At 32.8% G+C, this 13,240-nt stretch overlaps 1 protein-coding gene across 35 annotated transcripts in view; it reads left to right on the top strand.

Annotated features, from left to right (window-relative positions):
• LOC138763207 (contactin-4-like) overlaps positions 1-13,240 on the top strand; it is a 2,221,540-nt gene that overhangs the window by 1,488,671 nt on the left and 719,629 nt on the right. The window lies entirely within an intron of this gene.

Raw genomic sequence — 13,240 nt, forward strand, 5'->3', positions numbered from 1 at the left:
GAAAGTAATTTATTTGTTTCAATTTGAAGATAAAGAATAACAGTACCTCCCTGCTGAATGTATTCTTTGTCTAATATTATCCAAGCAGTAAAGGTGTACTTTAATCTTTTACCAAGGCATCTTTTGTTCATCTACATTCTAGAAACAGATGTACACAACTACAAAGATGCCAGCCATAACATACCACTTAAGCAGATGAGCCATTTTCTGAGACTAAAACATAATTGCATGATTATTCCTTGGTATGAAAGCAATTTAATTCCATGCAGTTTTGCTATGCACTTATTTGCATCTTTCAATATGCAGTTTATTATGCGATATTTGTGTGGAGCCTCTCCAATAAGGCCCCAATTAAAGCTATTTTAGAATTTGTATGAAGCTATAAATTATACATTTGCTCGATAGAGAGGGCAGAATTGATCAAAATGTAGTTAGATGGTGCAGGAGATTCTTCATTTTTATATAAAAATAATGCCCCCATCTGAGGAAAGTCTTCCTTAAAAATATTTTTAAAAAGGGGCTTGGAATTACTTAAGTTTAGATTTTATTATTGGGCAGCTAATATTAGATACATTACTTTTCAGATTCATCAAAACAAAAATTTAGGTGCATTAATTTAAAAATTAAATCCACTTTAAAAAAATTTCTTTTTTTGATACTTGGAGCTCCTTTACCATTTTTGGCATCCAAATAAACTGATAACTTTGTTGTTAGACATGCATTGAAAATTTGGTTTAAATTAGGAAACATTTTGAGTGCCATAGATTTTTATTAATTAGTCCTAATTTAGGTCATTCCTTTTTACCTTTTGGTTCAAGATAGTGGTTATCTTCAGTGGTTAAATTTAGGTATCCAATCTTTTTCAGATATTTTTACCAACCAAAATTTTGCTGCTTTGAACAATTATCTGCCAAATTTAAAATACCTTGACATTTTATTTTCCTATTTAAAGGTTAGGAGCTTTTTAAATTCTTTAATTTTGAAGCTCCCTGAAGACATGGAACATAATATGATGGGGATGATTTATAATTTCAAACCTAATTACAAAGGGCTGGTATCTGGCCTTTATAATTACTTTTAAGTTCTAGGGATAGTTTCCTGGAAAAAAAAATTAAAAAATATGGGAACAAGATATTCAACAGCCATTTTCTGAAACTACATGGAATTCTATTCTGAAACAAGTGCATCCATACTCTCTTTGTACTAGGCCCACTTTTGCAAAGTTCAATTAACTAAATCAAATCTCTCTTCTAAGTGTGATAAATGTATAAATGAAGAAGGTACACTGTATCATATGTTCGGGTAATGTCCTCTCTTTCCAATTTTTGAGAAGGGGTATTTTGTACCTTGTCTTTAGTTCTTAGTATTAATTTGATTCTAAATCCTTTTATTGCTCTCTTTGGAATGTGGGCCATCTGTTTTAACAATCCCATGTAGTTGCCCTCACTTCCCTTATCTCAAGAAAGGGCCATATTAATGAGAAGGAAAGATGCTGCCCCACCAACCCATAATCAATGGTTATCCAAAATGATGGCATAACTGACTCTGTGGGGAAAACAAATTAGATGATCTACTAAGAAACTTTGTTTCTTTATGGGGTTCTTTCCTTAAATATTGTCAAAATTTGTAATATTAACTAGTTTTTGAACCCAATGTTTACCTTCCTTTTTTTAATTATTTGTAGTGAACTGTTTATGTGAGCCAGTCACCTCCAAAGGGAGGGGATTGAATTAGATCATTAGTATAGCGTTTTTCTTTTTTATCTTTCTTTTTAATGTTACATAGGTCTCAATACTATATGTATTGCTATTTGAGATTTGTTAATACATTATTTTATTATGTACCCATACATTTATTTGATAAAAGCAATAAAAATATTAAAAAGGACTGTGGTGCAGGAGATTAAGCAACTTCAGGTATGAATTTTGTCATGAGATTTACTCTCTGCAATAGGCACCTCTGGACAGAAGCAGGTTGCCTATTGGCTCTCTTTTTGAAAGCTCAATGATTATTTTGTCAGAAAGAACATTATGCATGATATTGTTAAACATATATTGAAATACTGACACTGAATTACAAGTGTTACCAATACATAGTGCCCCCCAACCAAGCAAGGGAATGATGGCAGTCAAAAACATGAACAAGGTCGACCTCATGTGTTTACCTCAAAAAAAGTCACTTATTTGCAGGTCAAATGTTACCCATTGAACCAATGGAGAAACACTGAAACAAAGGAGGATACCTGGCAAATCAATTAAATAAAATGGAGTTGTTCCATTTTGTCCAGTTAAAGTAAATGAACATTTTTGCAACAAATCATGAAGTAATAAATACATTATTACTGAATAATTTCTTCCTTATGAAGTAAAAAATGCATGAATTTTAATGTTGATATGGAGGGGAGTCAAGTGATGGAGTAGTGGCCGGTACGAGAATACCAGCCCTCTCCAGAAAAGAAGGAAAAAAGTGAAGAATAAGCAAAGCCCCAGACACACAAATCACAACAAATAAAAAAATAAAGGTGAGGAGAAAATGGTGCCTAAGAAAGAAAAACCAAAAACAACAGGAAGAAAAGAAGAAAGAAAGATGTCAGAAAAGAAAGGTGAAGGCCTTACCTGCACGAAAAAGGCAGGACCTGCCATGGAAAGAGGACCCCACTCTCCAAGGTTAGTGGAGACCCTGCAGGACTGCAAAAATGGCTCACGGAGCCAAACAGGAGTGCACAACTGCACATGCGTGAGGAATCACGCATGCGCGATGTGCACGACAAGGACAACACTGACAGGAGGGGCAACCAGCTGTGGAGTGAAACTTCACAGTACGAACAGGTGAGAGAGACCCAACAGCAGGGCTCCCAGCTGGAAGATAAAGAAAACAATGGGAATGGGAGGGGTGAGAATGAAAAAAGGAAACTAGAGACACAAGAGATAACCAACCAAGAAGAAGAGGACCAACATCAAGACACCATGGAAAAAAAATACTCAACAAACTGAGACAAGCAGTTCAACAAGAAAGAGACACAGATACAAGGAAGAGAAATAGAAGTCACAAACCCAAGAGCACAGAAGAAGAACACCAAGCTCTGCACAGAGGAATAGGAGGTAAAATGAATGTACAGTACATAGATTTTTTTAAATTTCAGCAACAAATGAAAGTATTAAAAGAATGGCTGACACTAGAATTTAGTGAAATGAAAATAAAAATGAAAAGTACAGAAGAAAAAATGAGTAGAATAGAGCTGGTCATAACAGATGTAGGGAGAAGATTAGAAAATGTGGAAGAAAGTGTAATGGTGGTAGAAATGGAAATGAATGACTTAAAAAGAAAATTGGAAGAAAGTGATAAAAAAGATAAAGAAACACAGGAGTTGTTAGCTCAAAAGATGGATATAATGGAAAACTATAGTAAGCGAAACAATATAAAGACAGTGGGCTTTAAGGAAGATGAAGAAGGCAAAGATATGAAAGAATTTATAAAAGAATGGATCCCAAAGTCCTGAGAATGTCAGAAATGCAGGAAAGAATGGAAATAGAAGGAGCACACAGAACATTAGGCCCGAAACCACAGTCATAACAAAACCAAGATCCATTTTAGTAAAATTCCTGAGATAAATGACAAGAGAAAATATATTGGAAAAGGCAATGAATAAAATTAGAGAAGACAAAAAAAACCACTGGAATACAAAGGTCAATTTTTTTTTCTACCCAGACATAAGTTTTGAGCTCCAAAAGAAGAAGGAATTTAACACAGCAAAATCGATCCTATGGAAGAAAGGCTATAAATTTATTTTTCTTTAAACTTTATTTATTCGTTCAAAAAACAAATAGTACATAACATATACAACAACTAACCATAAACATGAACATTATTTTTTATGTATAGAAAAAAAAGAAAAGAAAGGAACCCCTCCCCCCTTCAGTCAACTCTGCTAAGGAGAGACATAAAGAAAGAAAAAAACAAAAAAATTAAAGAAAAATTAAAAATACATATTAAGATCTAATCAACATAAATTGAAATGTAAATATTCTGAGTATAACAACCACTTATTAATAAAAAAACTATAATTATCACATGAAACATATGTCATTTTTCCATTATTAAACAATATTTCATCTCAATATGCCATCTATTAATATCAATCATATTTGTATCTTTCCACGTACTACCAATACATTTTTTCAGTACAGATAAAGCTAAATATACAAACGCAAGTTGAAATTTATCTAATCCCAAACCTTTCAGAGGTTGCCAACGCCCCAATAAAAGTACTGTTGGAACGAAAGGTATTTTAATCTTATACAGGTATTTTAAAAACAATTGAATTTTCTTCCAAAAAGATTATATACATGACCAAACAGCAAGAAAAAAAGTTCCAACAGAATTACCACATCTAAAACACAAATCTGATTCATGAAAACCAAACTTTTTAATTTTTCAGGTGTTAAGTATAATTGATGTAGAAAATTATAGTTAATCATTGCATAATGTGCATTTATCAATCTAATTACACTATCATAACAGATATCTAACCAATCATCCTCAGAATAAATAAAACCAATATCCGCTTCCCATTTAGTTTTAGATCTATCCCAACCCTTTTTATCCATACCATCATGTAATATTTGATATATAGATGAAATATAACCCTTCTCTGATACCTTCATAAGAAAAGTCTCAAATTTAGTCATTTCAGGTAAAATCATATCTCTACCAAACATATATTTTACCAAAGATCGAATTTGATAATAAAGAAACAAAGAGTTGTTATCAATACCAAAACTGTCCCTCATCTGATTAAAAGATGAAATTTACCCTCTTTAAAACAATCTCCTAAGTTTTCCATACCTTTAAATCTCCAATGCAATAAACTTCAATTGTGTATTGAAAAAGAAATAAGTTGATTATTATACAATGGAGTCAAAGCCGATAATTCACCCCTAGAGCCTATCATTTTATTTTTCTTTATCCATAACTTCATTAAATGTTTTAGAATAGCACATTATGTTGCTGTAACAAATTTATATTCCATCTAAACAAAAATTGATGTATTTCAAATTCAGAAATAATTGCCATCTCAATTTTGGCCCAACTAGGAGACCGTTCCAAATCCATTAAATAACTAATAATAATTTTGAAAATGTGGTAAACGTAATCCCCCTAACTCATATTTCCAAGTTAATTTAATCAAAGCTACTCTCGAAAATTTACCCCTCCATAAAAACTCCCTAACCATTTCATTTAAATCTCAAAAATAAAATTTATCAAGTCAATATGGAATAGATTGAAACAAATATTGCATATGTGGAAAAATATTCATCTTAATTGTATTTATCCTACCCAATAAATTAATAGGTAAATCTTTCCATTTAATCAAATCAGTTTTATTTTTTTTATTAACATAAAATAATTTAATTTATATAAAGATTGATAATTAACATTCAAAATTATACCCAAATATTTAATTTGATCAGTCCATTTCAAATTAATAATATTCTTATAAACTGAATAAACTCCTTCACTTACTGGTAATATTTCACTTTTTTCCCAATTACCTTTTTATGCAGAAAGACATCCATATTGTATTAAACACTCCTTCAAGTCCAAAAGTGACTGAGCTGGGTTTATTAAATACACCAATACATCATCAGCAAATAAATTAATTTTATTCTCCTCATCTAAAACTTTCATACCTTGTATCTGTGTATTTCGTCTTATCAACTGTGCTAAAGGTTCGATCACTAACGCAAACAAAGCTGGTGATAAAGGACAACCTTGACGAGTTGATTGAGTCAATTTAAAAGGTTTCAAAATCAAACCATTCGTCAATACTCTAGCTACCAGTTTACTATATAAAGCTTTAATCCAACCAATAAAGAAAGGACCAAATTTAAATTTCTCCAGAACTTTAAACAAAAAATTCCATTCAACTCTATCAAATGCTTTTTCTGCATCTAAAGATATCACCATCGGTGATCTAAAGATTGTAGAAATCTATTAATCAAACTAATCACGCACAGAATATTATCTGAAGCATATCTATTCTTTATAAAACCTGTTTGATCCATATGAATCAACTTAGGTAAAATTTAGCCAATCTATTCGCTAATATTTTAACTATTATTTTATAATCTACATTTAACAACAAAATTGGTCTATATGAAGATACTTTCAAAGGAACTCTATCTTTTTTTTGGGATTACTGTCATTAAAGCACTAGAACAAGACTCAGGTAATTCATAATGTTCTCCAACTTGACATAATACATCCCCAAACACTGTAGAAAAATCATCATAAAAGATTTTATAAAATTCAACCAAAAATCCATCATCACCAGATGATTTACCATTCGGCATTTCCATCATAGCCATTTTAATTTCTGAATCAGAAAATGGTTCTTCCAACTCCTGTATATCTGCATCCTCTAATATCGGTAAATTCAACTGTGATTAAAAAAAAAAGATCAAACGATCCAGTTTCTTGACTTTCTTCAGATGTATATAACTTTTTATAAAATCATTAATCTCACGAGGTTTATAAGTGATAAGAGAATTCCGTCTAATAGCATTAATAGTCCTTGAAACCTGTTCTTTCTTTAATTGCCACGCCAATACCTTATGTGCTTTCTCTCCCCATTTATAATACCATTGTTTAGTCCTATTAATCACATATTCAAATTGATAAGATTGCAAAGTATTATATTCCAATTTCAACCTAGATAATTCTATTTTCTGATCTTCTGTAGCATCTTTCTGAAATTCCTTTTCTAACTCATCGATCTGTTTCTCTAATTCAAAATTCTGATTTAATCGATTCTTTTTTATTTTTGAAGTGTAACTAATTATTTGTCCTCTCAAGTAAGCTTTCATAGCATCCCATAATACAAACTTACTTTGAAAAGAATTAGAATTTTCTATCAAAAAAAAGTTAATTTGTTTTTTTTTTAATCAGTAAATTCCATTTTTTTTAACAACATTGTATTAAACCTCCAATGATCGGCCACTTGGATTTTGTCAGAAGTTGCATATGTAAAGTATAACAAAGAATGTTCTGAAATCACCCTACTTGTTGTATTTTCCCTTGTAAATGTGCCGATAGTAAAAAAAAAAGTCAATCCTTGAAAACAATTCATGTCTAGATGAATAAAAAGAAAAATCTTTCTCTGTCGAATTAAGACGTCTCCAAATATCTAATAAATTAAGATCTTTCATCAATGCTTGGACCTGAACTGCCATCTTAGATTTCTAAACTTTCTTCGGAGATTTATCTAATAAAAGTTCCAAAACACAATTAAAATCACCACCTACTAAAATGTTATCATTAGCCTGACCAAAATATTAAAATGCATCTGAAATAAATATTTCATCATCTAAATTTGGGGCATAAATATTAAGTAAAGTCCAAAATTCACTAAAAATCTTACAATTCAATTTAAGAATACATCTTGCCTTTTCCTCCATATATTGTAATTCAAAAGGTAATTTTTTATGTATCAAAATTGCTGCGCCTTTAGCCCTAGAATTAAATGAAGAAGAATATACATGCCCATCCCAGTCCCTATTTAATTTCATACTTTCTTTGACATTCACGTGTTTCTTGTAAAAAAGCAACACCAATTTTCATTTTCTTAATATACACCAAGACTCGCTTACGCTTAATCGAACTGTTTAAACCTCGAACGTTAAAAGTAGCAACCCTCAACTTTGACATATCTACTATTATTACTAAATACCAATAATATCTTTATATGAAAACTGAAATCAACGTATATAGGCCCTCCAGTAGGAGAAAAAAAATCACAAAATAAAAGCTAACTAAAATGAAAATAAATAAATAAATAATTTGAAGAGAATCCACCCCCCCAAAAAAAAACTACCAAAAGGTAGTAATCCCTAAATAAAAATTGGGTGTGGGTCACCCACCAGTGGCTGATGACTAGTTAAGAACTTAGAGCAAATCTTTCCCTCCCCAGCCAAACAATGAATAACATCAAAATATCATAATAACATAAAAAGTGAAATAAGAATAAGAAAATTCTTCTATTCTTCCAAGAGATTCCAAACTCGGAGATCCCATTTCAGAAGAAGTTGGACTCTTTCCATTCCCATTTTTCCCATTTTTGCCATTTCTTCCATTTCCAGAACAACCAGATTTTTCTTTAGGAGACAATGGTGGACTGCATCTTTGTCCTCTTGTATCTGGCAATGAATCAGCAAAAATCATTGCTTCACGATCATTCTCAAAAAACCAAAACTGATTGTCTCCATAAAACACCTTCAAAACTGCCGGGTAGCGAAAAGTAGACTTATAACCCTTTACACCACAAAATTTCTTTAACTGTATTAAATCGACATCAACGTTGAATGACCTCTTGACTCAAATTAGGATTTTAAAAAACTCTGCTATTCTGAATCAATAACAAATTTTATCGTTGTCTCGCATTTTGTACTATTAGTCGAAGTATTGCTTCTCTTTCCAAATAATTAAAACATCGAATTACTACAGGTCTCCGTGGTTGACCAGGTAAAGGTGTTCTTCTTAAAGCTCTATGAGCTCTTTCCAGTACCAAGCCTCCAGAAAAAAATTCTTGCCCTAGTACTTGTGGGATCCAGTCTTTAAAAAACGAACAGGATCTTGTCCTTCCATACCTTTGGGCAAACCAACGATTTTCACATTATTCCTTCTGCTTTGATTCTCCAAGTAGTCTATTTTCCTCTCTAACTCCTTCTCACATTCTCACAATTCCATAACTGATTTTTTCAACCTTCAACACTTTTTCTGTGTTAGAAACCACTTGCTGTTTACATTCCAAAAAGCAGACTGATTTTTTTTTAAATCTTCACAAGATGCTTCCACACATGCTTTAATAGTATTCAATTCTGAGCTTATACTAGCATTTATTTGAGCCATCTCATTCATTAAAGGCTGAATGACAGCATTTAACTGCATACTTTGTAACTCAGAAAAGCTCAGCCCTGCTTTCTCTGACATAGTGGCAGAACTAGGTAACTGCAGCTCCTGCAGCAACTCAACAAAAGGCATTTTAGAGGTTTTACTGTGGGTCTGGATTCCCAGCGATGGCACCCCGACTTCCTCAGGGGATCAACACTGGTCTCCCCCCACAGCTCGTTGTTTTTGCGCAAAATCATGGAGGAAAGCGATATCTTCAGGTTGAAATGCTTCCTGATGCATTTCAAACAATGGAGTTGTCTTCCTGCATGCTCCCTCTGTTAAAATCGAAAGGCTTCCAGAATCAGGATCCACTTCTTGGGAACACACACCTTCTTCCAGAGTATGGGTAATTCCAGCGCCATCCTTCACTTGGTGAGTAGTAGACATTTTTTTTCAGCTCCCACAGGCAGTCTTTGTGGTTTAGACACTAAAGAAATTAAACCTGAAGCTGTAACAAGTCGTTTAGGCCCCAAATCTTCAGCACTTAGAAAATGTAACTTCTTCTGCACTTGAGGCTTAATCTTTTTACCATTAACGGCCATAATAGTTCCTCAATACTTTAAGCTAAAATTTAAAGAGTTTAAACTTGAAAATAAAGTGTTAAAAAACGGGTACTTAAAAGTCCGGCCAGAGAGGTCACGATTACACGTCTAGACTATATGCCATCTTGCCACGCCCACCAAGGCTATAAATTTATTTTAAGATATCCAGCATTGCTTAAAATAGTTATCCCGGGGCAGCAAAACAGACTGTTCTCAGATCTGGAGAAAGCATGAGAATTTGCAGAATGCCTGCAAGACAGAAAGAGAGATGAAGAGATGTAACAAGAACAAAGAATGACAACAAACTACATATAAAGTAAAAAATAATGTACAAGTAAGAACTAAAGGAGGGAAGAAAAGGGAAGTAAGGGAGAAGGGGGAAAAGAGGAGGGTTTTTTAAAAAAAGTAATAAATAAATAAAACATAAAAGAAAAAGAGAAGAAATGAGGGGAGCTTTGTTGTAATGTGAAGATAAAAGTATTTTCTGGAGGGGGTTGGGTGGGAGAGAATAACAGCCACTGCGAAATCAGTTGACACTTGTGAACGGGTTCGCAGTCCGAATGGAGAGGGGAGTTGTGGTTGCCCAGCAAGGGACAAGGGTGACTCAGAGAGGAAGGGGACACTTGGGGTTAAGGGAATTTTAGATGTGGGAATGGTTGAAATATTTTATGTTTTAGAAGTGTTGTCATACAGTGTGTTCAAAAAAAGAAAACTGAGAAATTGAAAAGGGGAAAGGTGGTGGTGAGGAAGTGGAAGTGAGATGTAAACAAAGTATGAAATGGCCATGTTGAACTATATGACTACAAATATTAACAGAATACATAACCAAATCCAAAAGGAAGAGGCTGTTAAATTTACTGAAAAAAAAATTGATATAGCATTCATGCAGGAAATGCATCTAACTGAAGTGAAACACAAGAAATTAAGGAGAGACTGGGTAGGGCACGTAACGGTAGCATCATATAACTCAAAAGCCAGAGGTGTAACTATATTAATCAATAAAAATGTACCAATCAAAATAGAGGAGGAAATAATAGATCCAGCAGGGAGATATGTAATGATAAAGTGTCAGATATATTCAGAATTTTGGAATTTGCTCAATATATATGCACCTAATAAAGAGGATCAAAAGTTTATGCAAGATATTTTTTTAGAAGATTGTAGATATGCAGGGAAATATATTGATAGGAGGGGACTTTAACCTTAATTTGGATTCAAAGATGGATAAAACTGGACAAAAGACTAACAGAAAGAACAAAGTCACCAGATTTATGGTTAAATCAATACAGGAAATGCAACTTTTGGATATATGGAGGAGACAACTCCAAAAGGAGAAGGAATACTCATATTATTTGAGTTGGCATAAAACATACTCAAGGATTGACCTGTTACTGTTGTCAGCCCACATCCAAGGGAGAGTTAGGAAAATGGAATATAAAGCTAGATTGTTATCGGATCACTCACCCCTGTTATTAGCAAAAGAGCTGCAGGACATCCCACCAAGAACATATAGATGGAGATTAAACTCCATGCTACTTAAAAGACAGGATTTTAGTGAATTCATTGAGCGCCAAATTAAAATGTACTTCAAAATAAATATGGAATCAGTGAAAGATAAATTTATATTATGGGATGCAATGAAAGCCTTCATCAGAGGGCAGATAATAAGTTATTTAACTAAGATGAAGAAGGACTACAATCGGGAAATAGAACAGCTGGAAAGGGAAATAGTAAATACAGAAAAAGAACTAGCAACAAGGGAAGATACAACAAAAAGAAGAGAATTGGCAGACAAAAAGAAAATATGAAACAGTAGAAACATATAAGGTGGAGAAGAACATAATGAAGACAAAGCAGAAGTATTATGAGCTAAGAGAAAAAATGCACAAAATACTAGCTTGACAGCTTAAAACAGAACAAGCTAAAAGAACGGTATTGGGATCAAGGAAAAAGGACAAATAATTTACATATAACCCAACAGAGATCAATGAAAACTTCAAGGAATTCTACAAGCAATTATACCGAACTGAGAATGAAGGGAAAGAAGACAAAATAGATGAGTTTCTAGCTAAAATTGAACTACAGAAATTGCAAGAAGAGGAGCAAAACAAATTGATAAAACCATTTGAAATAGAGGAAATACAGGATATATTAAAAAAGCTACCGAACAATAAAACGTCTGGAGAGGACAGACTCCCAATAGAATTCTATAAAACATTTAAAGACTTATTAATTCCTCCTCTCCTGGAAGTAATGAACCAAACTGAAGAAACACAAAACATGCCAGATTCATGTAAAACAGCAATAATTACAGTAATACCAAAGATGGGGAAAGATCCACTTACATCAGCATTGTATAGACCAATATCTCTACCTAACACAGATTATAAGATAATAGCAAAACCACTAGCAAACAGATTGGCCGACTGTGTACCAAAAATAATAAAACTCGATCAAACTGGATTTAGTAAGAAAAGACGAACAACGGTCAAAATCTGTTAGTTCATTAGCTTAATCCATGCATTGAAAGGAAATAAGACACCAACAGTGGTGGTTGCTTTAGACGCAAGAAATCCTTTGACAGGATAGAATGGAATTATTTATTCAAAGTACTACAAAAGTTCAACCTACCAGAGAAATATATTAATTGGATTAAAGCATTATATAAGGGACCATTGGTGAAGGTGACAGTAAATGGATATTTATCAAACCAATTTAAATTAAGCAGGCCAACTAGGCAGAGATGTCCACTATCTCCCTCACTGTTTGCTTTAGCTATAGACCCCTTGACAGAACTGATAAGAACAGAAAATAAAATAAAAGGGATAAAAGTAAAAGAGAAGGAATATAAAATCAGTCTATTTACAGATGTCATGATAGTATACTTAACAGAAACAGAATTATCAATAAAAGAATTACATAGGAAATTGAAGGAATATGGAGAAGTGTCGGTGTACAAGATCAATGCAAATAAAAGTGAAGCAATGTCAATGAATAATGTGGATTTCACAAAGTTTATAAAGAATCACCATTTCAATGGCAAACACAAGCATTAGGATACCTAGCTATTAGACTAGATAATAATCTAGACCATCTATACAAATTAAATTATCATCCATTAATGAAGAAATTACAAGATGACTTAGAACATTGGAAAGATTTACCACTAACACTGATAAGAAGGGTAAATTGCATTAAAATGAATATCTTCCCAAGGATACAATACCTATTTCAATCATTACCAATTCCCGAACAGAGAAATTCTTCAATGAGCTACAGAAAATAATAAGGAAATTCTTATGGAAAGGGGGGAAACCGAGGATAGCATTAGATAAATTAACAGAATGGTACAAACAAGGGGGCTTACAGCTATTAAACGTTAAGAATTATTATAGAGCAGCACAATTAAGATATCAGATTTTTATCAAAGAAGGGAAAAAAGCAGATTAGAGCTAGATAAAATAGTGGAGAAGGTACCAGAACATATACTTTATAAATGGGATGAAAAACTAGTGCAACATAGAAGTTCACCAGTACTGCACAATCTGCTCAACATTTGGAAGAAGATTCACATAGAAAGGAAAAAAAAACAAATTACCAACTACCAAAAATATTATTGACGCAAAATCAACTAATCCCTTTCACGATAGATAACCTTCCATTTAGAGAATGGGAGAGAAAAGGGATCAAAAGAATAGATAATTATTTTTTGGGAAATAATTTATTATCTTTTGAACAAATAAAATACA

The sequence above is a fragment of the Narcine bancroftii genome, chromosome 5 (assembly GCF_036971445.1).
Source record: "Narcine bancroftii isolate sNarBan1 chromosome 5, sNarBan1.hap1, whole genome shotgun sequence".
In the NCBI taxonomy this organism is placed as follows: domain Eukaryota; kingdom Metazoa; phylum Chordata; class Chondrichthyes; order Torpediniformes; family Narcinidae; genus Narcine; species Narcine bancroftii.